The 25,761-nt window shown below is 44.3% G+C and overlaps 1 protein-coding gene across 1 annotated transcript in view; it reads right to left on the bottom strand.

Moving 5' to 3' along the window:
- SGIP1 (SH3GL interacting endocytic adaptor 1) overlaps positions 1 to 7,198 on the bottom strand; it is a 181,468-nt gene extending 174,270 nt beyond the window's left edge. The window contains exon 1 of the mRNA XM_089780458.1: positions 6,594 to 7,198. The gene's annotated coding sequence lies outside the window, so the exon portion shown is untranslated. The remainder of the gene's footprint in view (positions 1 to 6,593) is intronic.
- Positions 7,199 to 25,761: the final 18,563 nt, after the last annotated feature.

The following is a 25,761-nucleotide window of genomic DNA, read 5'->3' as shown; positions in this document are numbered from 1 at the left end:
AGTCGTGATGCGGGAAAAGTGTTCCTGCCTGAAGCCTCCGGTAGAGGTACGAGTTCCTGAAGATGCGGGCATCATGTGCCCGCCCTGACCACCCAACACAAATGTCCGAAAACTGGCCACGATGGTCGACCAGGGCCTGGAGGACCATAGAAAAGTAGCCCTTTCTGTTAATGAATTGGGCTGCTCGATGGGGCGGTGCACGGATTGGAATGTGTGTTCCATCGAGCGCTCCTCCACAATTCGGGAAGCCAAGGGCAGCAAAGCCGGCCATGACGCTGTCCAGATCTGGTAGACAGATGAGCCTGTTGAGCAGCTCCGAATTGATGGCCCTCACCACCTGCAGAACGAGACAGACAACAAAATGTTAGAAGGGGTGCCTTATCTCTTAGGAGGAGAACCCACCACCCACCTTCCCTCTCAAACACCCCGGGAATCCCCTCCTCAGAACCCCCCCCCCAACAATTCAGGGTGAGTGGAGGAGCTCCCTCCCACTCACACTCCACTTTGCCCTTCCTGACAGTCTCCCTTCCCCCCACCCCAAACTGTGACTGTCCCCAGACAATGACTTACCTCCATCAGGATGGATCCAACAGTAGACCTGCCCACTCCAAATTGGTGTCCCACGGAGCGGTAGCTGTCGGGGGTTGCCAGCTTCCAGAGGGCAATGGCGACCCTCTTTTCCAGGGGGATAGCGGGCCGCAGGTGGGTGTCTTGCCGTTGCAGAGCAGGGGCGAGCCAGGTACACAGCTCCTGGAAAGTGGTCTTTCGCATCCGGAAGTTGCGTAGCCACTCTTGGTCATCCCAGAGCTCCATCACGAGCCGGTCCCACCAGTCAGAGCTGGTGTCAAGCCTCCAAACTCGCCTGTCCACAAAGAAGTTTGGAGGCAAGGGCAGTATGGCTGCTTGACGGACGATCCCTTCGTACCTCTGGTCTGGGTCCAGATGGGGAAGGAGCCTCATGACTGTGTCATGCAGATGCAGCAACACTTGCAGTATGATGGCGTGGAGCCATCGCCTGCCCCAGGGGCAGCTCTGGCTCCATGCCAAAAAAATGGGTCTAAAACAGAAAAACCTCCAAACAAAAAACCTGCTGGGGTGTCCCAGGAAGCTGAGCACTCCAAACCAGCACTGCAATGCCTTGCTTACCTCCTAGAGGGACAGCAAAGGCAGCTGCAGAAGCAGAGCAACGGGTGTTCAGGAGTGTCCCTTTAACCACGCTGCATCTCTGCAAAGGGCAGGCAGGCAGCAGCACCCGGAAGGAAATGCTGCCCCCATGCCCTGGCAGAAGCGGTTCCGGGTGGCTTTTAATTTCGAAAGAGCGTCCAGCAGTCAGGACGCTCTTTTTCGAAAAAGCGGATCAATTTTCCGATCCGCGTATTGTAGTCTAGACGCTCTCTTTCGAAAGAGGCTTGCAGTCTAGACATAGCCCTAGGGCCAGACCCCATGAGGCACCAAGCACCTGCAATTCATGTTGACTGTACTTGTATTTGCATGTGTTTAGCAAATCACAGGATCAGAGCCTAACATGCAGTACATGATAAAGAGCCAGTCTGTGTAAAATAGCTATAACTGAGTTCTTACATTTTAACCTGCTCTTTTACAATTTTTAAAAAAAATAAATACCATTAAACTCCATGCATTAATTACATTAACTAAATCCTCATTCTTCAACTGGGGTGCTTTCTAACAACTTAAAATGATAATTCATACCAAAATTTAAAACTGTGACTCATCAGATTGCCCCAAATTAACCCTAAAACAAGGAAGTCTGTTAAACCCATCCACACACCTCCTTCCAAAATGCCCATAACGTTAATAAATGTGGTCTCTGATGAACTGAGCCTAAATCCAACCCAATGGATCCTGAACAGAGAATGCCCTGCCAGCATGCCACTCTTTTAAAGCAGCCTAGCTGTAATATTGTCAAGTCATTATTTCACAATATTTTAAAACTGTATTTATTGATATTTGGATTGCAGAAATTCTTGAATTCTCATTTGGATCCTTAAGGAAAGACATTTGCAGCTTACATATCAGGAGCCTAAGCTCGAGTGACTGCAAAAAAGAAAATGAGTCATACAAATACATTACTCATATCTGAAAAAAAATAAAGTCATGCTTTCAGTACATGTGACAGACCCATTGTAGTCTATGCATTCCTGGCTCCTCCTCTGTTTTGCTCCCAGTGGCACTCCCCCATATGGATTGCTAAACAGGGTACCTCTGGCCACTGACTAACATGTACAAGGAGCTTTAGATTCTGAATGGAGAGGGATTTGCTAAATAAAGCTTAAATCCGTCAGATTCATCCCCAGTCAGGCTATGGCAACAATAAATCCCATAGTATTAATGGAAATAACTAGGTAGACAATGAATTGTTTACATATTCATACAAGGTTTGATAACCATTTCATGAATCCATAATGTACATGTTTTCTAAAAACAAGCTCATACGTGCTCATTTAAAATGAAAAAAAAAGCAGAACTTTTATGAAAGAGGCCTTACGCACTGAATGTCTAATTAGACATGAAAAGCTGTAATTAAGCAGATTTCATGATTCCTCCCCACTTACTTGAAAAAAACTGATTTCTTACAATTAGTGACCATTTGTGCATTCTGATAAGAACACTATTGTGCAGAGTCTGTGTTTGGATTTCTACTATGTAGTACTCTGCTGATCCACCTTGGGTTATAAATTAATGTAGGCAAAGGATTTTAGTTTGGCACTTAGGCTATGTCTACACAGCAACATTATTTCGAAATGACATAGTCTGTGTTTACACAGCTGGCAGTTATTTCAACATAATGTAAAAAAAAAAACAAAAAAAAAAAACTGTGAAGCTGGAGGACTTCTTACTCTGACTCCTGTAACCCTCATTTTATGAGGAGTAAGGGAAGTCGGAGGAAGAGTGCTCTATTTCAAAATAAGTACTGTGTAGACAGCACTAAAATTCAAAGTAAGCTATTTCAACAAATTATGCAGTTGTCATAGCTCAATTTGCATAGCTTATTTCGAATTAAGCCCAGCTGTGTAGACGCACCCTTAGTATACTGTGGATCATGAGATTTACATTTCACAAGAATTAAAGAAGTTATCTAGATTGGTACAAAAACACTGATTAAAGTGACACTTGAAGAATAGCTTGTTTTAAATGGTTTCCTGTAATGTGAACAAATTTGTTACTGTCTGTGCTTTTAAAACAAAACAAAACAAACACCTTCATTAGAACTCTTCTCTAAGTCAATCATCAGAGTACAGAACTAGGGCGATGTTGGAAACAGTCAATTGGAAACACAACTCTTCAACATATATTGTACAATCTGGAAATGCAGCCACGTTTGAACATAAAACAGTAAAAGCTATATAACAAAAATGAACTGAGCCAGCCAGCCCATCAAACTGGTGTCGGATTTGATTAGTATGACCTTTTCCAGCTTCTTGGGTATGAAATACAAATAATGTTTTACAGAGCATTTGGAATTCACCCCCTCCCCTTGGTACATAAAAGATAGAAGCTGGGTATCTTCTAAGAGTTTATGAAAATGAAACCTGACAGACGCCAGTCTCTGATCTCTGTGGTTCATCCCTGTATGTCAGTACAATGAGCTAATTGACTTCCAAGTAGAGCATGCAGCTATTAACAGAGCTGTTCAATTACACTTCACAACATTCATTTATCTTATGTAGAGCTATGATGTTTTATGCTATTATAATAAACCTACACAAGACTGATCCCAAACACAGAAAGGTCTTCCAATCTCCCTTTACGCTCTCTTTACTATGCACACAAAGTTCCTATTCAAGACACCGTTTCTCCATTGATTCCCTGAAGTTCCGGCTTAGTTGTAGTCTGCAGAGTTAGGTCCCATCTCCCCCACCCCCATGGACAACAAACCGCATACTTCTCATCTGAGTCACCTCCTTTGAGTGCAAGAGAAACAAACCGAACAAGAAAGAATAAAAATAAAATCTTCAGAAAGCACAATCCCTCCCCCTCTCTACAATACATGCTGCTCAAGCTCTTCTGCACAAATGGCCCTGCCCCAGAAGACAGAAAACTGCTAGAAACTTTCAGTATGCAGAAGCCATAACTATAGCACTTAAATAGCCACGGATACCACAGGAAGGTCCCCCCCCTTCAGACTCTCTTGCTCCTATTTACTCCGTCATGTCAATTCTTGGCTGATGGCTAAAGTTTCAGAAAACCTCATCTCTCTTTAGATACCAAAACATGTGGCCACACACTGGGGACAGAGTACTTCTGAAAGAGAGGACAAGTGGATATTATCCCTAAAAAGATATATATTTAAAGTGACATGGGCCAGCTGTGCCCCTTAATCAGCCCAAAATCTGATTTCTGTTTATTGATCATTGTTTAAGATTTTTACTGTATTTGGTTACTGACAATGTTATTTAAAATAGAAATATGCAGAGATTTTTTTAAAAATGGAATTGAGCAGAGGCTTAGTTAAACAATAAAGAAAGCAAATTATTTCATAGACCTAGGCTGTGCATGTTGCTGGTCCAGAAGTAACTGCATAATCTTATTACTCTTACCCTCATCTTTCCACGTGCTCTCTTCTCTCTCCCTGTTTGGATAAGATGCAAGAAAGGGGGAGTAACAAGACACATATGCACATGAGCAGCTTTGCTCATGTGAGTAAAGGTGTGTACTGCAAATAAGAACTCGATCCTGCTGTGAAAATAGCCAGTCCCTCTTTCAGGATTGGGGTCTTAGAGGGACTGGCACAGGGACATTGACATTCTGTATGATTGTCTAGAGACTCAGTCCTCAAGCAGGCTTCTAAATATTATTTCAATACAAATAATTAATTAGAGTTCTCTACTGGTACAATATAATTTGAAGCCCCATCTACTAACGGAGCTTCTGTTTCTCAAAGTGATTCAAGTGAACATGTAACTATAGTATCTCTCATTCCTGGTATTTAGTACACTTCAATGTGCAACTTTTTTATGGGATTTCCTCTCCTCCACTTCCAGGAAAGTGAAATTATTTGCTAGTCACCCTAGAAGTAAGGGTAGGCCTACTTTGCAATCAAACATCCCTGACCTAGCTTTGTTGTAGCTAGTTCAAATCACAGAGGTAACAAAACCATAGCAGCCCTGGCTAGCCACCTGAATGCCTATGTAGGTCTTCGGATGCAGTGGTGTACAGAAATCAACCTCTAGAGTCAATTAGGAGCCACAGATCACCTGCTTTAAGAGATTCATGCCCAACAGAACAGCTTACAAGTGCCAAAGAATAGCAGCCATCTCAACCACTGACTTGCTAACAAAAAGCAAAAACCTCCTATGTTCTTTAACAGGCCTGCAGCTACTGATGTTTATGGGGATGAAGACTGAGGACCCAAGTGGAAGAGCAAATGAAAGTGAATTTGCATGGAAAATTATGAACCTTATAAAAGTTTTTTTCCATTTTTTAACATGAACCAAGAATTTGGTCCTATTAAAACTTGTATGACTCCAGCACATAAAGGCACAGATGTTTTCCTCTGAAGTCCATTCTTACTATTGATGGCTTCTAAAGACCCTCCTTCCTTAGTGTACTCAGCTCATCTCCTGCTCCTCCTGCAGACTTTAAAGGTCCACAGGAAGCCCCCCTCAACATCATTTATGACAGCCTTAGAATGAGAAAAGAGTTTCTTTCAGTTCATGCCAACTTCAGTTCACTTTTGAAGAGGCTGTTAGATTAACCTCAGACTCCCCCTAGCCACTGACTGCCTTTACTCCACCGTGAATTTAGAAGGAAACCACATTCCAAAATGCTTCTTCCATCCCAGATTCCAATTCAGACTTTACAAGGTTTTAAAACAATGTTTTAATAGACTTTCTACCCCAAAGATAGGAAAAAGGTTCATATCTTAAAAAATAAAAAAAAGAAGCCAGAACTTCTCACCCCACCATTCTGTCAGAATTATAAAACTATTCGCAGGGCCAGATTAAGGGGGAGTGGGAGGGGCTAGCCAAGCAGCTGCCCGGCATGCCAACCTATGGGGGGCACCTGATTGAAGTGGTAAGGGGCACCATGCACCCAGGGGTGGGGGTCGCCCATGCGCTGCGCACCCGCTGCCTGGGGCGCAAGTATGGCTCGGTCCGGCACTGACTATTTGCACTGAGTATGTAAACTCAGTCTATTTTCTGAGTTGCAGGTAGGTAGAAAAACAGTGATTCTATTTTTGTTTTGTCCTTTTAATTCACACACACACACTCCTTTCTCAAACTAGAAATAGAATAAAGATTTGATTAAACAGAAGAAAATAAGCTATTTATAGAAGCATAACATAGTAACCTAAGCACAGGACTGGCTGCCAGGAAAACCTGAGTTCTAGCTCCAGATATTACCATTGATACAAGGAACAAAGAATAGAGACCTGAAAAGTAGGTCTGATAATATGGAACTATCCGCAGGCATATTAATTAGCTGATGTTTGTAAAACCTCTCAGAAGCAGAACACAATATATAAGAGAAGTTATTAATTCCAACAGTTCTGGTAGAAAGTGGGCATGCTGAACCAAAAAGCAAGCCATACAATCAACAAAAGCAGTCAGATTAGAGATAATAGTTCTTACCTGTGACAGACACCAGCTGTGTTAATGTTTTGGCAGCTTAGAAGGACTCCCCCAAATTTCAGGCATGTGCCTGCTTCACTCTTTTAATGAGCCTAACAGGTGATCCCAGAGGATGTTGGGAAAATCTATTACTTTTTCCTCCTTCAAGTTTGCCTGTTTTGCATATTTATCTGAATTAGAGTCAGAGAGGTAACTTATAAGAAGTCTTTAAAACAAAATTTTAAAAAAATCCTTAAACTTGTTTACAGCCTCTTGACTGCAGCCTGAAGTTAATAGAGGGAAACAAGCAATGTGTTTCAGCTGTGATAGGAAAAGGAAAATCATGCTTTGTAGGAGCTGCCAGCAGAAAAAGCAAGAATGCAAAGCTTATAATTAAGGGAAATCCCTCTTTTTTTCCCCCTAAGGGCTTTTTTTTTTTTTAAGTTGCAATGCATGTGGATTAAGTACTTGCAATCCAATAGGCTAGCCAAGTTTTCTAATGCCTTTTGGTATTACTTCCCTGACTTATAACAGCCAGTTTGTTTTCCTGAAGCTCTTGAGGCTGAGCTATTACCTAAAGTCAGATGCTTTTTCAAGACATATGTTACCTACAACTTCTTTTATTTGCATGCTGTGACTTTTTCAAAATCGATACAATGTGTCTTAGAACAACAGTTAAAGACTTAGCCTCTGTACAGAGGTGGGAAGCAAGTCACAATCTTTACTGTTACTCAAAAGCTGAAATAAAAAGAGATCTTGCAATAGGAAAAAGTTGCACTCTTTCCTAATTAGATCTGCTGCTGGTTATACCTTGCAACACTCTGCTACCATAGTGGCCTGGAGTAACACTCTCAGACATCAGAGCTACCCAATTCAATGAAGTTCTGCATGAATTAGTTCTATAGTGCAGCATTTTATCCTCACAACAGGGAGGATAGGGATAAAATACAGATCTTTGCACAAACCCTCCAACAACAACAAGAAGAGCCTAATACTTCATTAAATAGTCTCCTGCAGACAATTCTTGGCTGTGGCTCATACAAATTAACCCATTCAAAATCAATTTTAGTTCTAGGGTTCCAATTTTTTTTGTTTAAACAAACAGAATTAAGAAGTCTTTTTGCATCAGACTGTAACCTTTTTAAAGGATCAAAATCTTCACCAAATCTGCCAGACAGAAGCCATGTATCCACAGTCAGGGTAAGCCTAACTGTATCTTTAGAGGAGCAGGGAGAATCCATTAGCAGGCACAGTTCTCATTTCACCACTTGCCTAGGAAGCTCCCACCAATCTTCCTGATCTCCTTTCATCCCTTATTTTCTTTTTGAAAAGAAACTTAAATTTATTGTTGTCCCTGCTAGCCCCATTCTCATGATTTCCAAGAGGGCACCACAGCCAAATGTGTGGAGGTGGAACCATCTCCATCTGCAATATTTGATTTATGGTTTCCTTCAAATTTGCAGTGCTGGGTTTATTGGATAGTGTGTCTTTAGCTGTATGACCCCAAAGGCCTCAGATGAGGTCTTTCAGTGCAGGAGGGAGAAATCTACTGTGTGCACAGCTGAGATCCATAAGCATAATCTATCTTGATTCATAAGGACTCAAAAACCTGAAATTTAACAGTAGCAGAGGGCATCTCCATTGCAATTAGGTAGTTCCTGTTATTTACCATGGGGCTACGTCTAGACTGGCATGATTTTCCGCAAATGCTTTTAACGGAAAAGTTTTCCTTTAAAAGCATTTGCGGAAAAGAGCGTCTAGATTGGCATGGATGCTTTTCCACAAAAGCACTTTTGCGCAAAAGCATCCGTGGCAATCTAGACACACTTTTGCACAAAAAAGCCCCGATCGCCATTTTCGCCATCAGGGCTTTTTTGCACAAAACAAATCTGAGCTGTCTACACTGGCCCCTTTGCGCAAAAGCTTAGACAGCTGGCAAGTTTTTCCGGAAAAGTGGCTGACTTTTGCCTGAACGGGAGCAGCATAGTATTTCCGCAAGAACACTGACGATCTTACATGAGATCGTCAGTGTTCTTGCGGAAATTCAAGTGGCCAGTGTAGACAGCTGGCAAGTTTTTCCACAAAATCAGCTGCTTTTGTGGAAAAACTTGCCAGTCTAGACACGGCCTGGGTGTATTAGCTCTTTGGAATCCAGTTTGCTTATATAGAGCTATTTTCTCCTATTGAATGGGAAGACAAGCACCTACAAAACAGCCCTCAACACAGCAGATTAATTTTGCCTCTGAACAGGGCTGGATTAAGGCATGGGCCAGCCGAGCAGCTGCCCGGGGTGCCAACCTATGGGGGGCGCCTGATGGCAGCTGTAAAGGACGCACTGCGCCCCTTATAGCTGCCATCAGGCGCCACGTGCCCGGCTCCTGGGATGCAGCAGCTCCCAGTGGCCACCCTGCAGTGGCCACCCGGAGTGGGGGCCGCGTTAACCCCCGCAGCGCCAGCCAGCAGTGCCCTTCCCCCCACAGCCACGGGGCACTGCGCAGCCAGTAGCCGAGTTGGGCCGGGCCAGGCACTGCGTCCTGCCGCTGCCAGCTCCACGTGACTTCCCCCACGCGCTGGCGCGGGGGCAGGGCCGTGCATGCACCCTCCCGCAACCCGGGGCACAATTAAATTGTCTGCCCAGGGCGCCGGAATGGCTCAGTCCGGCCTTGCCTCTGAATCAAAACTTTACTGGGGATATCATAGCATCTTTTGACTTTGTGAAATGGGAAACCAGTTCACAAGCATGTTTCAAGGGAATTGCAAATAATGATGTATACTGCTGACAGAGAAGTCCAGCTAGCTTCCAGAGGAGTGGGTATCTAAAATGGTCTCTGGTTCTTAGTAAAAAGACTGACTAGAAATTAACTTAATTGGGAAGCCCATGCTTCAGCTGAAAAGGGTAATTGTTTTAAATTGACAGTGTCTAGGTAATTCAGTCCCAAACTGACCAGGATTTACTTCCCTTTGCTCATTCTCTTTCAAAGTGCATGAATTTCTATATATGTACCTGCTTGCTTCTGGTTTTATTAATATGTATACTTGAGTTATTTTCCCTAAAGACTCGCTGGTCTGAATCCATCAAATTATAACACTAATGTCAATGGGGCTTCATGTATGTAAACTCATACATCTGTGTGCAATCCCACTGAATGCAAGGTTGTAACTTGCAGGATCAGGTCCTCAGTCTACATCAGCTGCTGGCATGTGCCTGAATTCAAAGACAATCAATCAGAAAGGAGACTTTTTCCATTTCCAGGGCCTCTTCCCTACAATGAGCTCCTGTGGGCCCATTTGTCTACCCAGCAGCATTATTCTGAAATAACAAAGAGCATGTCTACACAGTAAACCATTACTTTGAAATAATGGCAAGCTGGAGGACTTCTTACTCTGACTCCTGGTAACCCTCATTTCATAAGGAGTAAGAGAAGTCGAAAGAAGAGTGTTTTTCCTTTGACTTCCTGCGGTGTAGACAGTGCCAAAAGCCGAATTTCAGCTTCAGCTGCGCAACTGACATAGTTGAAGTTATGTAGCTTAATTCAACTTTTGCCCTGCTGCGTAGACATACCCGTGGGCTACGTCTACACTGGCATGATTTTGCGCAAGAACTTTTTTGCGGAAGAGTACTTATGCAAAAACTCTTTCACAAGAGAGCATCTACACTGGCCTGTGCCTTTGCGCAAGAGATGTGCTTTTGCGCAAGAGCATCCTTGACTGTGTAGACGTTCTCTTGCGCAAGAAAGCTCTGATGGCCATAGGGCTTTCTTGCTCAAGTAATTCATGTTGCCTGTCTACACTGGCCTCTTGCGCAAGAACAGTTGCACAAGAGGGCTTATTCCTGAGCGGGAGCATCATAGTTCTTGTGCAAGAAGCACTGATTTCATACGTCAGTGTACTTGTGCAAGAACTCGCAGCCAGTGTAGACAGGAAGCAAGTTTTGGCACAAAACCGGGTGCTTTTGTGCAAGATCGCGCCAATGTAGACACAGTCTTGGAGCCCTTTCTTACTAAAGAAATGGGGCTCTGGGTAGGTACAAAGAACTTACGGCACCAGGGCATGATTCCATCATGCTATGCCATTAGGATTGCCAGGCTTCCTGTTCTCTACCCAGTTGAAAAGGGACCTTAGTGGCTCTGGACAGCACAGCTCGTGCTAAGAAAGGTTCCCTGCCTGCCCAGGCTCTGCATTGCTTCTAGAAGTAGCCACCACGTCCCCACAGCTTCTATGTGCTGGGGTGGCTAGAGATTTTGAGGCTCTGCACGCTGGTCCCACCCCGAATGCCAGCTCCACAGCATCCATTAGCCAGGAAACATAATCAAAGGGAGCTGTGGGGAAAGCACGTGCAAGCATGAGGGTAACCTGCAGAGTCTCCTTGGCCCTGACCATAAGCCCAGAGGTGAGGGCCTACCAGGTACTTCATGGGAGCTGTGATAAGTAGCTCAACCCCCCTGTTCTAGACCAGAGCTCCCCTGTGCTCTGCATCACCTGTGTTCCTGGCTGGATTCAGAGTTTTCAGGAGCCCTTTATACCACTCCAGGCATTTACCTGAAGCAAAGAGGAGCTGGGGTTGTGTGGGGGGGTCTTATCCTTACTACTGGCTTCTTTTTATCAGATTTTTTTTAAAGCTTGATGCTCCTAAGGACTAGCCCACATGGGCTACGTCTACACTGGCCCCTTTTCCGGAAGGGGCATGTTAATTTCACCTATTGTAGTAGGGAAATCCGCGGGGGATTTAAATATCCCCAGCGGCATTTAAATAAAAATGTCCGCCGCTTTTTTCCGGCTTTTAAAAAAGCCGGAAAAGAGCGTCTACACTGGCCCCGATCCTCCGGAAAAGGGCGCCCTTTTCCGGAGGCTCTTATTCCTACTTTGAAGTAGGAATAAGAGCCTCCGGAAAAGGGCGCTTTTTCCGGAGGATCGGGGCCAGTGTAGACGCTCTTTTCCGGCTTTTTTAAAACCCTTAGAAAGTGCAGTGAATGGTGATCTTACCATAGCACCAGAGAATGTAGCTATAGGATCTAGCTTTTTCAGTACCAAATTCAGAAAGATGCAAATTCACTTTTAAGAACTTCTAAACAGCAGTATAGATAACAAAGAAGCAGATGTCTATGACTAATTTACTTATAACAAAAATCAAGTCATTAGAGAAATTTACTGCTAAGCCTTTTAGATGCAGATAGTAAAGAACTTCCTTCTAACGCACACAGAGGTGTCAGCATGGTGATATGATGGAATCTTCTGTAATGAAGGGCAGTTTTTGTATCACTTTAATTGCACTGGTTTGAAACTCTTACAATCAAAGCACTACAACCCTCTAGTGCTGATGCAGCTATGGCTGTTTTTGGCAGCTTTATATTGATAGAACTTTTCACACTGTAGGTTGCACTGAATTAACCATTTTGGTTTAAAAAACAAAGCACACGCCCAAGCAAAATAAAAAATCAGCATAAAAACTGCATGGCTACGTCTACACTGGCCCCTTTTCCGGAAGGGGCATGTAAATTTCACCTATCGTAGTAGGGAAATCCGCGGGGGATTTAAATATCCCCCGCGGCATTTAAATAAAAATGTCCGCCGCTTTTTTCCGGCTTTTTTCCGGCTTGCAGATAAGCCGGAGAAAAGCGCCAGTCTAGACGTGATTCTCCGGAAAATTAGGCCTTTTCCGGAGGATCTTGAAAGTAGGAATAAGAGATCCTCCCGAAAAGGCTTTATTTTCCGGAGAATCACGTCTAGACTGGCGCTTTTCTCCGGCTTATCTCCAAGCCGGAAAAAAGCGACAGCCATGTTAATGCAAATGCCGCGGGGGATATTTAAATCCCCCGCGGATTTGCCTATTCCAAAGTCTACATTAGCATCCCTTTTCTGGAAAGGGGGTGCCAATGTAGACACAGCCACTGTGTGTTCTGCACTTGTGTAAATGGCTACAGAGGTGTGGCCCAAAAGATCTGCATGGCAGGCTGCTGCCCCGTCTGCTGGAGCTGGAGCCAGGCCACCACAGGGCTGGAGCTGAGGCCAGGGGGGGCTACGAGGTGGCTGGCCAGTTCCTGGAGTGGGCCACATGGCAGGTGGCTTGCTCCATGTGCTAGAGCTAGATCCAGGGCTGCGGTGGGGCAGCCTGGCCAAAAAGGCCCCAATCAGGGCCCAGCCCCTATCTGGCCGCATAATCCTGTCCTGGCCATGATCATGGGACAGCCTTCGCAGTCTGGCTGGCTGTAGGAAAGGCTAGCAGCAGCCCCTTCCTCCTGCTGCAGTACAGGTAGAAAGGGAGGCCACCATCTGGCTGCGGTGATCCTGGCCCGACCCCCTCATCCAGCCATTTCTACCTGATTGCAGTAACCCAGCCTTGGCCAGATAATGTAATCTGGTTGCAGGGCCCCCCCCCCCCCACATATACCTCCAGAACCCTGCCCTGCCTCCTGCACCTCCCTTGCGCCCCAACCCCCTGCCCTGAGCCCCTCATACATTCCAACCGTGATTCCTGGAACCCCACATCCCCAGCCCCCTGCCGTAAGATTGACAGAAGAGCGCCAGAATGCGTGCATGAAGCTGAGTTTGACCAGTTATGATGTAAACTTCAAAGAAATGTGCGAAAAGATACAGCCCCCGAAGTTCCATTAAATAAAGTTTGTGAGTACTGTAACAGACACCCTTCTCCCATGCTTTATGAAATGGACTTATGGACACAAATATGCATAATTCAAAGATACTTTGGACAAATTGGCTCCTGTAGACCCTCACTCTCAATGTCTTAATCCACTGGGTCTGTATATCTTATTTTGGAGTATGTATCATTCTTATGTGTAACCTTGGATATATGGAGTATGGAATGCTTTATGGTTTTAAATGAGCAAATGAAAGCCATCAAGGGTGTTATCTTCAATGTCTAGATGACCAACTGTAGACAATCTCCTTTGTCCTCTAAGTCTTACCAGTGGTTGGTCTGAGGAAGTCACATATCCACCCCGACTGGTAGGGGCTGACCAACTAATGGAAAGGTGGAATGTAGAAACAGAATTCCTGCCCAAAGTAGAATTTATAAAACAATAGGAAGTTTAGGAGTTTCTTTGTCTTTGGCTGGGGCACTTCCAGAGACCCCCAAGAAAGAGGAACTTCCCTGGTTTGAAGGCTTAGCAGGAAAAGGAACAGTTTTAGGGTAAATTTGTAATGAGTTTGTAACAAGTTGGTACTGAGGTTTTAGTGTTAGAATTAGCTAAGTGTTTTCTGTTTTTAATTTGTAATCTACTTTGTTCTGCCTGTTCTCCCTTACAACCACTTAAATCCTACATCTTGTACTTAATAAAATCATTTTTATTTACTATCAAGCCTCATGTAAATAATTGGTAACTGGAGGAGCAACCCATGTGTACATTCCCCCTTTCATTGTTACCTAAATAATTCATTTGGGGTTCTGATCCCATCTGGGGAGTGGTATCCCAGGAAGCTGGGCCCAAAACTGTGTTTTTCTTGGACCTGAAGAGTTTCAGTGTCTGCACTGCTTCTCAGGGGTGCAGCAAACTCAGCTCTGTGTCCTGGCTTGGGGAGACCAGGCCCAGCAGGACAGAAGTGTGAGAAGCCCCAGAGAGCAGGAAGGCAAGTGGCAGTGGCCTTGTCAGCACCCCCAAGGAGTCTTCTATGACCATACCCCCTCACAAGTACATTGTTTAATTTCCGCTATTATTAAACATCAGGTCAATTATCATCTATAATATTAAGTTGAATATTTTCAGTCATGCAAATGGGCATTTTTGTACGGCTTTTTGTTGACCATTTGTTCTGAATTTTGATGTAGTTTGGCTCTTTGGTTTGAAAAGGTTGCCAACCTCTGCTGTAGCTAGCAGAGATTAGTGCATCTGGTTTTAGTGGATATGGTCAAGACTCCACCCGCTACTAGAAATAACAATAAATATGGTATAGTTGGTAGAGTACAGATCTGGGAGTCAGGAAATCAGTGGATTTTATTTCCCTTTTTTGTACCTGTTCCCCTATCCATGAAATGGGGAAAATCCCAGGGCTGTTGTGAAGGATTGTAAAATATTTCTTAAGAAAGAGCTAACTGCTAAAAAAGACTTATTATAGCTATCAGCTCTAACCATATCACAATGTCATTTGCTGTTTTAATGTGATTAATGTGAAATATGAGTTCCTCATCACTGTAGCTTCAGTATGAAAATTAACTATAAATTATACTTCAATTGACTGAGTAGCTTCTGTTACAATCCAATAAAAATAGCCATGTGTTGGATTTTAGGGGAGTTAAATCATAGATTTAAAACCAAACTAAAAGCTTATGGTGCCTTGTGGAATACAGAGATTTAAGCAATGGTATATGGCAAATAAATAGACAAACAAGGCTGAGAGCCAGTGTGCTTTTTGCCTATGAATATCAGAAAACTGTCATCTAGTTAAATTTCTGTGTGGCTCCATCATTTATTTTTAACGCAAAGAGACAAACAGTGAAATTGCTTAGGACAGAGGGAAGAAGAATTATCAACCTGTGCCACAGCATTAGGGTTGGGGTGGTTTTGCTGGCCAGATCTTAGAATATTAGTAGTTTATTAGAAACAGGGCAAAAATTAGCATGCAAAGACTGCTCCTTCGTCTTTCAGGGAATAACCTTTTTCCTGCTCATTCAGTATAGCCTATAAGATTCAGGCCTGCTGATGGGGGCAAAGAGGCCAGTTGCCCTGGGGCCTACAGCAGCAGCGCTGCTTTAAATCTCTACCAGAGCGCCATACACACTGCACATCTCTGGGGGAGTAGGGCTGGCTGCACCTGGCCCCACCCCTTCTGCCCGAGGCCCTATGCCTTTCATGGACACAAAGCCAGCCCCTTCCCCCTTGCCCAGGAGTTTGTGCAGGGAGGGCCGCATTATGACTTTTGTGGGCCCGAGGCACTTTTGCCTTCGTGGGCCCCTCCCACCATAATAATATCAATATTAAAAATTATTTTTGATATAACTTTAAATACTTCCTTTTTTTTCTGTTTTAGGCAAAATTTAATAGATTTTTGTGGGCCCTAAAAGTTTCATTTTTTTCTGATGTGAGAAAAAAAATTAAAACATTTTCTTCAACCCTAAAAAGTTCATTTTTTTCTTCTGATTTTAAAAGAAGTTAAAACATTTTCATGGGCCTCTAAAAGTATCGTGGGCCCTAGGCACTGTGCCTACTGGATAAGTCGGCCCTATGTGCAGGCTATTGGCTCCCCTGATAATATTGTTAAATCCATTCTGGATTTGTATAACAGAGTCTATTGGTCATGACTGCCTTCTTGGAGTGAGCAATTCCATTTGTATGCTTAGCCATAATCTCTTCCTTTGACATTTCAAATCCATGCCCTCCTCCCAGCTGGCAAATAATTATTGTATATCTTGAGTCCCTTTGGCTATGTCTGCACAGCACAGTTACTTCGGAATAAGCTATTCCGGAATAGTTATTCCAAAATAGCTAATTTTGAAATAGTAAGACTACACTGCAGGGAAGTCTCAAAATTAGTCCAAGGCAGGCTTCCCTAAGGTAGATGTGCTATCTCAATTTAGAGCCCCAGGAGGAATAACTTAGAATGGCCCTGGTGAGAGGCTATTTTGAAATGGCAGAAGTGGAGCATCTGCACACGCCTTATTTCAAAATAGCTATTTCGGAATAGGCGTTATTCTTTGTAGAACAAGGTTTACAGAAGTTAGAATAAGCCTTCCATTATTTCAAAATTTTGAAATTGCAGCATATATGCTCGCGTCATTATTTTGGAATAGCAGCCATTATTCCGAAAGAACTTTGCAGTGTAGACACACCCTTTGAGTCCCTGTGGTATTTATACAATATAGCCGGAGTAAGTACTTGTAATCTCCTCATTCAAGGTTGAATATATTCCATTTAATAAGACCCACAAATCAGCTGTAAATTGGCATAGCATTAACTTCAGGCTGTTCTACACCTGCCCAGGATCTAGCCAACTTTTTCTAATAATGTTGCACAGTTAAGAAATGTTATATCAAACTAGAGGCTAGATTCGCACATGGAGCTATGTCAATTTACACCATCCCTGGATATTCTCATATCTGTTGTAGAGCATCATCTGTTCTCTAGTATTCTTAACAAAACATTTTAAATGAACAAAAATTTGTTGGCTTGAAACAGGCCAAGTTATAAACCTAATTAAAGGGGAGATAACAGATATGTTAATGCTGTGCTAAATATAGACAATCCAGGGGGAAAAAAATATGTATTCACAGGATTATCTACAGCACAAAACTGTCTCTCTATTATCAGTAACAGCTCAGGTCCTGCTGGAGGAGAAGAGCAGGAAGGAGATGCAGCAAGTCATCTGTGACACATAGAACATTAACTCTGATTCCCTTTTATGTAGTTTTCAGACTTTTTTGTAACCTGTATCTTTTATTGAAATATGCCATGAATACTTCTGCTCCAACCTTGACCCCATAGCTCTTCTGTAAACCCTACAGCAACAATAGAGCTTAGATACATAAAAATAGTATTGGGGAAAAACCCAGAATGAATTGAATCAGTGTTGCCAACTTTGATATTTTCGTATCATGATTTCGGAGTGTTTTCCACTTCTGTTTCCTAAGAAGTTCCTTGCAGTTCAGGATTGCAGGTTGAGTTTTAATTGAGACTCTCTCACCCATAAGATGCTGGAATCTGCTGGTGGCAGTCTGACATGCAGCCAGAGGCAGCACCTGTAGTTCTTCCAGAGTCTGCTGTGTCCTACCTTAAAGAGTAGGTCTACTCGATGGCACAGCATCTGCAACTACTCTGCTGTAGTGTTGCAGCAAACACTTCAACAACTGAAGGAATTTTTCTGGTGCTGTAGTAAATCCTCCCGCCCTCAGACACAGCAACTAGGTCAACAAAACAATTCTTCCATAGAGCTAGTGGTATCGAATATATAGGTTAGGTTGACCTAAGTATGTGACCGAGTATGTGAAATTAGCTCCAGTGTTTAGGCCTATGAATAAGTCAACCTATGTTTTCTCTAGGCTAAGCCTCTGTCTAGAAGCCGGGAGGCAGCAGCCTGGAGGGAGGTGGGGAGGAGGAGCAGGAGAAACTGCCTAGAGCCAGCATCAGGAACAGGTCCAAATACCTTATTTGTTCCTCAGAAAGTGCTGCACAGGAGAGGAACAATGTGAGGGGTGAGAAGGGACCATATGACCCTAGCCTGCCCTATTGCATTCTTCCCCCATTTCTCTAGTGCTGGTAGCATCCAAAAGCTAGACACAGTGGGAGGGTGCAAGAGCTGAGCAACACAGCATGCTGGAGCCAGCTTGCATAGGGTAGGGGGCAATAGCAAGAACTGGAAGAAGACACAGCTAGTGGGGGGTGGTGATTGGACTGGAACATCTGTGTTTGGGAGAAAGCGAGTAGGGCGTTAGGGACAATGCGTGAGGTGCAGAAGGTAGAGAGCCAGGGGAAAGTGGGAGATGTTAAGGAAGTGAGAGAAGAAAAACAGGAGGAGGTCTGTGTAGGTGTGTCCGTTCCAGGTGGAGTTGCGGGAAAGCTGGGCACATGAGGGGCAATACCCTGTGGGACCTCAGAACTCAGAAAACAGGACTAAAAGAAGTGGGATTTTTAAAACAATAGGTCATGTAATTTCTACCTTCTGTTATTGTTCAGCTCATCCTCTTTGGATCTGCAGAGGTGACAATACCATGAACTTTGCAGGAGGAGACAGGACGTCCCGTCCCTGCAGTGCAGGAAAGTACTGAGTGCTAGCTCAGAAACCCCCCTCGGAGGGACTGCTCAGTGGTCACCGGTGGATTAGAGCTGTCCAGGTTTGGTGCTGGTCTCCTGTTCGTGCCATCTTCAGGTTTGGCATGGATGAGTTGTCAGTGGCTGAAAAAGAAATGCAGGGGAGCTGCCTGGCTCTGCGACTTGGAACTCTGAAAGTGAATCCTGAGCTGGGCTGCACTGAACAAATCACAGCTTGAAGAGCAACAAGTACCTGGCCACTGTGAAAGCAGCTGCTCATTGGAGTGCTTGGCAGTGTCTCATGGGCCATATGGCTGCAGGGGAGCTAACAGCTCCACCAGGCCCCTAGGCCAGATGAAGGGGGCTGGCTCCACTCTCCCAGAAGGAGCAGCACCACCTAGACCTAAGTGCCCCACCCTCCCAGCCCACAGTCCCCTGGGCTACGTCTAGACTTGCATGATTTTCTGCAAATGCTTTTAACGGAAAAGTTTTCCTTTAAAAGCATTTGCGGAAAAGAGCATCTAGATTGGCATGGACGCTTTTCTGCAAAAGCACTTTTTGCGGAAAAGCATCCGTGCCAATCTAGACGCGCTTTTCTGCAAAAAAGCCCCGATCGCCATTTTCGCAATCGGGGCTTTTTTGCGCAAAACAAATCTGAGCTGTCTACACTGGCCCCTTTGCGCAAAAGTTTTGCGCAAAAGGACTTTTGCCTGAACGGGAGCAGCATGGTATTTCCGCAAGAAGCACTGATTTCTTACAGTAGGAAGTCAGTGCTTTTCCGGAAATTCAAGTGGCCAGTGTAGACAGCTGGCAAGTTTTTCCGGAAAAGCGGCTGATTTTCCGGAAAAACTGACCAGTCTAGACACAGCCCTGGAGTACAGTGCTCTGGCAGTGATTTAAAGAGCCAGGAGCGCCAAGTGCCACCACTGCTGTGCTAGCAGCTGGGAGTCCTGGGCCCTTTTCAATCACCAGGCCCCAGGGCAATTGACATCTTCCCCACACACATATCCCTTGCCCTATGCCTGTCAAAGGGACGACATGGCTGTCAGCCATGCAGCACAAGCTGCCCTGTGCTTTCGCCATAGGAAAATTCATGGAAACTCTGGCAGCCGTTAAAGTTAATTGCCACTTTATATTATTCAGGGGGTTTTATTCCACTGCCCAGTTCATAGTGCTACCCTGGCATCTGTGTACACATTTTTTCTAGTCTCCCTCTCCCCAACACAGATCTGTAAGTACTTCCTTTTAATCAGGGTAGTAGTAGTAAAGCTGCAAAATCCCAGGGAATGGTATATCTGTTCTCAATGCCCTTATCAAAGAACTTGCTGGGATACCTGAGGAGGAGCTGGACAAGTCAAACTGCTACAGCCCTTGGATCTGATTCTTCATCATCTTGCACCTTGTGTAGATATTTATGCTGCAGCCAGGATATCACTTTATATTCTCTTTGCACTGGGCTAACAGGCTATGCAAGAGGACAAGCTAGAGGAGAATCAGACCCATAGTGGGGAATCCACTGCTGAAAATTATCAAGAGAACAATAATTGTTAAAACAGACCCTTTAAACAAAGGCACAACTTGGGGCCAGATCAAACCAGAGAAGTCAAATATAAGCAGTTTCCCCTGGGTACCAGGCCTAGGATGAATCTGGCCACTAACTTTTTCCTTTTTTAAAACAGAGATGAGTTCATAGCAAAATCGGAGGCCTACACATGGTTAAGCTAGATCTGATTTGGCAAGTGGTCCCATATTTATAATGCACCCAAGTGGAGATAATGCTTTACTACTCAAAACTTTGTTTTTAGCTAGACTCTCGGCCTTTAACGCAGTGTGTACATGGTTACTCTGTTGTCCAAGTTGTCCCATAGAAATCTTTATTCCAGTGTACAGTAGCATTCTAAACTACAACCTTGTTCTTGATGCATCTCCCCTACCTAGTTATCAGAGCCAGTGTATTCTGACTGAAAGATGTTTGACAGCTCTGTCACTGTCAGGGCTACTGTTGGAAAAAGCCAGCCTTCAATGGAATCTCTTGCTGTCAATGCTGATAACATATTGCACTGTAGGCCAAAGCATTCCATATCTGGACAGATGTCCTATACAATCTTTTCTCCCTATGAATAGCACTGAAGACAGACCACTGGATTCGCAATGCAGGAAGAAGAAATGCATTGACAAGCCATGCTACCACTTCTCAAAGCACAGCACACATCTGGCTAACAAGGAAAGACTTCACCAAAGGGAAAGGAGGGGAAATACAAATAGAATGATAGTCTGGGAAGAACTAAAGAGAGAACAGGACTAATAAGAATTGACACCTCCACAGAGACCTTCTTCCAAATGTATTTGACATACATTGGGAAATTAAGACTCAGCCCTCCTGTGAGAGAGGGAGTATTTTATAGCCAGGAAAACTGAGGCAAGGAGATATTACAAGACTTGCTTAAGGCCCCACTCACAGCAAATGTAAGGCAGAACTGAGGCAAAAGTCTGGATCTTCTGAGTCTGCATGACCCCATTTCCATGAATAGGGGAGAGAAGGGAGCAGGATTAAGAGCGTGACAAGAGAATTTCCAAAGTACAAAAATAACGTATGCGAAGAGCAAGTGAAAAAGCAATTCTGTACAAAAAAAAGGAACATTTTGATGGGACGCAATAAGATAAGATAGAGGACTCACGTCTTCCAAGGAATTCCAAGCAACAGATAAGGACAGCTGAAGAAAAAAAGGCTTATAAAATCATTAGCATTCAAAGCAATCAGAAAAAGGTGGTAATAAAATATATGGTGAGAGAACCTTAGCAAAACAAGAAAGTGCCCGAGAGAGGCACAGAGTGAGAGTCAATAAGGGACACCAGAAATGGGTGTGCTATAAACACAGAGAGACAGCCTCTGGCCAGAGGAGCTCACCTCAAATAGAGGTGGCATTCTGTCAGAAGAAATAGAGGTGCAGAGAGGTGATGTGACCACACAGCAGGGCAATAGCAGAGACTATAAGAATGGCCATACTGGGTCACACACCAAAGGTTCATCTAGCCCAGTATTCTGTCCTCCAGCAGTGGCCAGTGCCAGGTGCCCCAGGTGAGCTACCTTCTGGTCAGTACACTACCTGTTGGACATGGTCTTGTTTTCAGGGTTCCCATGTATGTCCATGAAATAATAATTCATTAAACAGCGATCTTCATGTAACAAAAATTCTGCTTATTTCTTTTAAAGGGGGCATCCACTGCTAACACCTATTTGCAAGTTACAAAGCAGTTCAAACCACAAGGGATTTGTTGCCTGTTGGAAATGACTTAGGGAAGAGTCAGAACTAGCCTAAAACAAAGAATCTCTCTCCTCTGGATGATTTTATATTCAGCTCCAACACCATTACTTTACAAATGATGAAACTAAAACTAGAGACAATGGGCTGAAAAAGTGACCATTGTATAATTAGCATTTTTTTTAAATCAGTGTTTCTAGATAGGGAAATGTGACATTTCCTTGCTGAAATGACAAGCTTACCAACTAGTCTGGAGCCAGCTGAAGCAAAGAAAGGACATAGAATAGATAGAGCCAAGAAAGAGGAATAATCAGTATTGTTCACCACAGTTTAAGGATAAATCAGAATCATATTAAGTCTGTGCCAAAGAAAAAATTCCAAGGTATTTTTGATCGGAAGCATAACACAAAAGTCAGAGAAGCTGGAGTTACATTGGCAAGAATACAGTTTCTGGGAAAATGCAACCTTTGAGCACAGTCTCTGAAAGCAACCTTTCCTCCAACTGCCCTTGAGGAAATAGCCAGGTAATAGAGCTATGGCTGTGATCGCATCATGAGAAGCTTAGCTGCAGCAATGGCTGACAATATTTTATGATTTTTACAGGTTGGAGATGCTCAAAGATACAGATTCACAAGTGCTTTAGTAGAAATCGTTATGGAGTGCATGATCAGACTGGAAGCAGTTAATGGAAATAAAATGTCATTTCTGCACCTATGTCCAAGTCCAGTGAGATTTAAAATCACTTTCCTTTCCTCACTGGTTTATTTGTTTTTGTAATTTACAATTGATTTGCAGGGGTTGCTCTTGGGGTTGAGCATAGGAGCAGATGGAGACAGGATAGGAGGAAAAAAGATCTCTTGGTTAAGGTTCCTATTGTACAAGTGAGGAGCAGAGGCACAATCGTATGAATTTACCTCATGGGGTATTGTGAAGACCAGTTCATTAATGTTTGTGAAGTAGGCCAATACCATAGTTAGAATAACTCATGAGGAAATTAATGATTCTGTATTCAGTGCAGGGTTTGAATGGTGGGCAGTAAAAGTGACCTGGGGCCAAACACTGAATGAAGAGGATAAAAAGAAGTGCTGAATAGCTAGCCATTCAGCAAATACCATCCATCTTTGCACTAAATGAGGAAGGGACTTGTGGAAAAAATGAGTAGGTGATCATGCAATTAAAATGCATTGGCACAACCTTAGTTCTGGCATTTTTTTATTCTGAGTGCTTTACAACCTGAATAATGTTGTTTCAACATATGAAATATTTAAACATAGTGCCTTTCAGCCACACAAATCCCAAAGATCTTGACAGATTGTGGGTGAACTTACTCATTGACATGCAGATAGCCAAGAGGTAGAACGCAACAAGCGTTCTGTACTAGCAACATGCTTTACAAAGGAAAAAAGAAACACAATGGGCCTCTTTCTGTTCTTCCTCTCAAGTTGCTCCCTCATTAGGAGTAACGTCACCGAAGGTGGTGAAGTTATGTTGGTGTAAAGCTGGCAGACACTATATAATACTAGACTCAGACCCAATAGTTTAAGCGTGGAAATAAGAAACTTCTCATTATTAAAAATGCACTCAGAAATAAGGTAAGCAGATTGCAATTACCCAGGTTGAAATTGGACCAGGAATTGTTCACCTGAAAAAAGTTTCACGCAATCTTTAAAGGCTACAAATGGCCGGGACCTTGATTTTACATCTCCTGCAGCTTAGTTCCATCATCTGGCCTTGAGTTATTCCAGACTCAGGGGGAAGAGTGCCACCTATATTGCACAACCAGCTTTGCTTTCTGCAGAGTCCCAGTTTTAATCCAAGTAGTTAAAAACCTTGGGTCTAACCATCATGTGACATTTGCGGACCCCTAAAAAGTTTCCAGAAATGACTCCCAAAAGGGGTTACCAATCTACAGTCCTCAAAGATTCGGGAACAGGGGGCAGATATTTGCCAGCCCTCTGGGCAAGGTGGAGGGGCTGGCTCTGTGGTCCTGGAAGAAACAGAGCCTCTGGTGGAATGGGCAGGGGTGGAGCAGCCAGCCCTCAGCACCACCAGGCCACACCACACTGCACCCCTGTCAACAGACAGTGGCAGCAGCAATCGTGAGCCATGGGCCTTTTGAATTGCCCCAGGGCAGTTGCCCTCTTTGCTCCCTCTGCCAGTGGATCTCTCCACAGGCTGAAGACCACCAGGATAGACCTAGCAATTATATCTAACAGGATTGCAATCTAAGGTGATTATGACTTTGAGTGAAAGTCCAATGGTTGAAGATGAGAATTATAATTGTCACTGAGTAGAGCTTACCCTCCATTCAGGTTGCAAGTGCAGATGGAGGTGAAATTATATTTGTCATCTAATAAAAGGTGAGATGCTGCATAGATTTCCTGTGTAATCAACTAATAACGCAGATTATGAAAACGTTTACAGATAATACAATGTAGAGGTAAGCAGGATCTGAATGAATGCTTCCCCCAGGAGCTAGCTGGGAAGAGGGGAAGAGACTAGGGGTACTCTGGTTTGCTTAGATTTGCTAGCTATTCAGCTGATGGAGTGGTAATTTGCTCACTGTAATTAATTTGGATAGTGTTGGGTCACAAATAGTATTAGTGCTAAATCCAGGCATGGTCAAGATATGGTCACCAGTGCTTGTAATTATTGTGGGAATACAGAAGAGACAAATTGTACCAAAGAAAGGAACATTGAGTTTAAAGAACCTTGGACGGACACGGGTTGGCATGTCAGCCTTGTGAGCATACGGGTATGTCTACACTACCAAGTTGTGTCTTCAAAACTTATGTTGACACCCAAAAGTCAGCAATACAAAAACCAAAAATCCCTAGAGGTTGTTCACCAGAGGGCCCCCCCAGGCATATCTGAGAGGCCGTCTCAGGCCTACGTTTATGGGGGCCCTGTGGCAGCCACCTCAACCATCCTACGAATGGGAGGGACCCAGGGGATTTGGGGGCCTGGCACAGGGAGGATTCCTCCCCATATTCACCACATGGGCAACTGAATCCAGAGTGGCACAGCAGCCTGCTCAGCTCCACTACCCCCCACCATGCCACCTCTCAGCCTGTTGTATGCAGCTTCCCAGCGGCAACCAGAAGCCTAGTGCACCAGCCACAGGGTGCTCTGCTTCCCAGCGCCATGGAGAAGTGGGTGCAGCAGGCTGGGGGGATGGGAGTGGAGTTGTCCCAGGTCCTGTGCCCCCCCTCGGGACAGCTTTGAGGTTCACACTTCCTCCCTCTGTAGTGGGATCATTGGAGGCACCGACATTGACAGTGTGAGCCATGTGCTGTGGGGCAGGTCCCGCAGTGCTGGGGGAAGGCAGAATACATCTTGGGATTCCCTCCCCGCTCTCCTACAGCCTCCTCAGTTGCTGGGAGCGGCATCTGAGTAGCTCTGTGAGCTCCCTATGCTGAGGGATGTCAAAGCAGCACAGCCTCAGTCCCCCTCCCCCTGCAGCAGCAGCCAGCCTGACGCCGTGTTCCTAGTGCAGGGTAGATCAGAAGTTTTCCAATGATTTGCTCTTTGTTCCTCAAATGTAGCAGCACACTCATGCTATGAAAAGGGAAAGCGTGAATGTTTATAGGGCAGCGAGATCAAAACAATGAGTACAGCCACCAAGGCCGGTTTGTTGCAGGGATAGATTCCTGGGTAAGTTTCTGCAGTATTTGCTTCAGGTTGGGGGGAGTGATCTGTAGGCAAGACAGTTTGAGAGCGTGAGCGATAGTTTTCCAAAATAGGGTGTAGATTGTCAGTGATGTGCTTGAGGGGTTTAAGCTGGGGGCTGTAGGTCATGACCAGTGGTGTTCTCTTATTTTCCCTGTTGGGCGTGTCCAGAAGTAGGTGACTTCTAGGTACTCAGCCGGCTCTGTCAATCTGTTTCTTCACTTCCCCAGAGGGGTATTTAAGTTTTAATTATGCCCGATAAGGATCTTGTAGGCTTCTGTTCCAGTGTAGACAAAGCCTTAGAGGTGGAGGGCAGGACTCCCAACCAGCAGGCTCAGGTGTCTGGCTGTAAGACTGGTTCAACCTGTTGATCCCCAGTGTTCCAAGAATATTCATTAGGAGCCTCTTTTTTATTTTTAAATTGCTCCATTAGAGCTGAAATCACCGGTGGTGGGATTGTGCTGCTGGCCAGCAGCTGAAGTCACTGGTGGCAGGACTGGGTTTCTGCACAGGCTCCACAGAACTAAAAAAAAAAAAGCCACCAAAAAGCAGCCCAGTGGG

This window comes from Pelodiscus sinensis, chromosome 9 (assembly GCF_052426305.1).
Source record: "Pelodiscus sinensis isolate ZL-2025 chromosome 9, ASM5242630v1, whole genome shotgun sequence".
Taxonomy (NCBI): domain Eukaryota; kingdom Metazoa; phylum Chordata; order Testudines; family Trionychidae; genus Pelodiscus; species Pelodiscus sinensis.
Note: the sequence above shows the minus strand (reverse complement) of the source record. Positions and strands in the feature narration are given on the sequence as shown.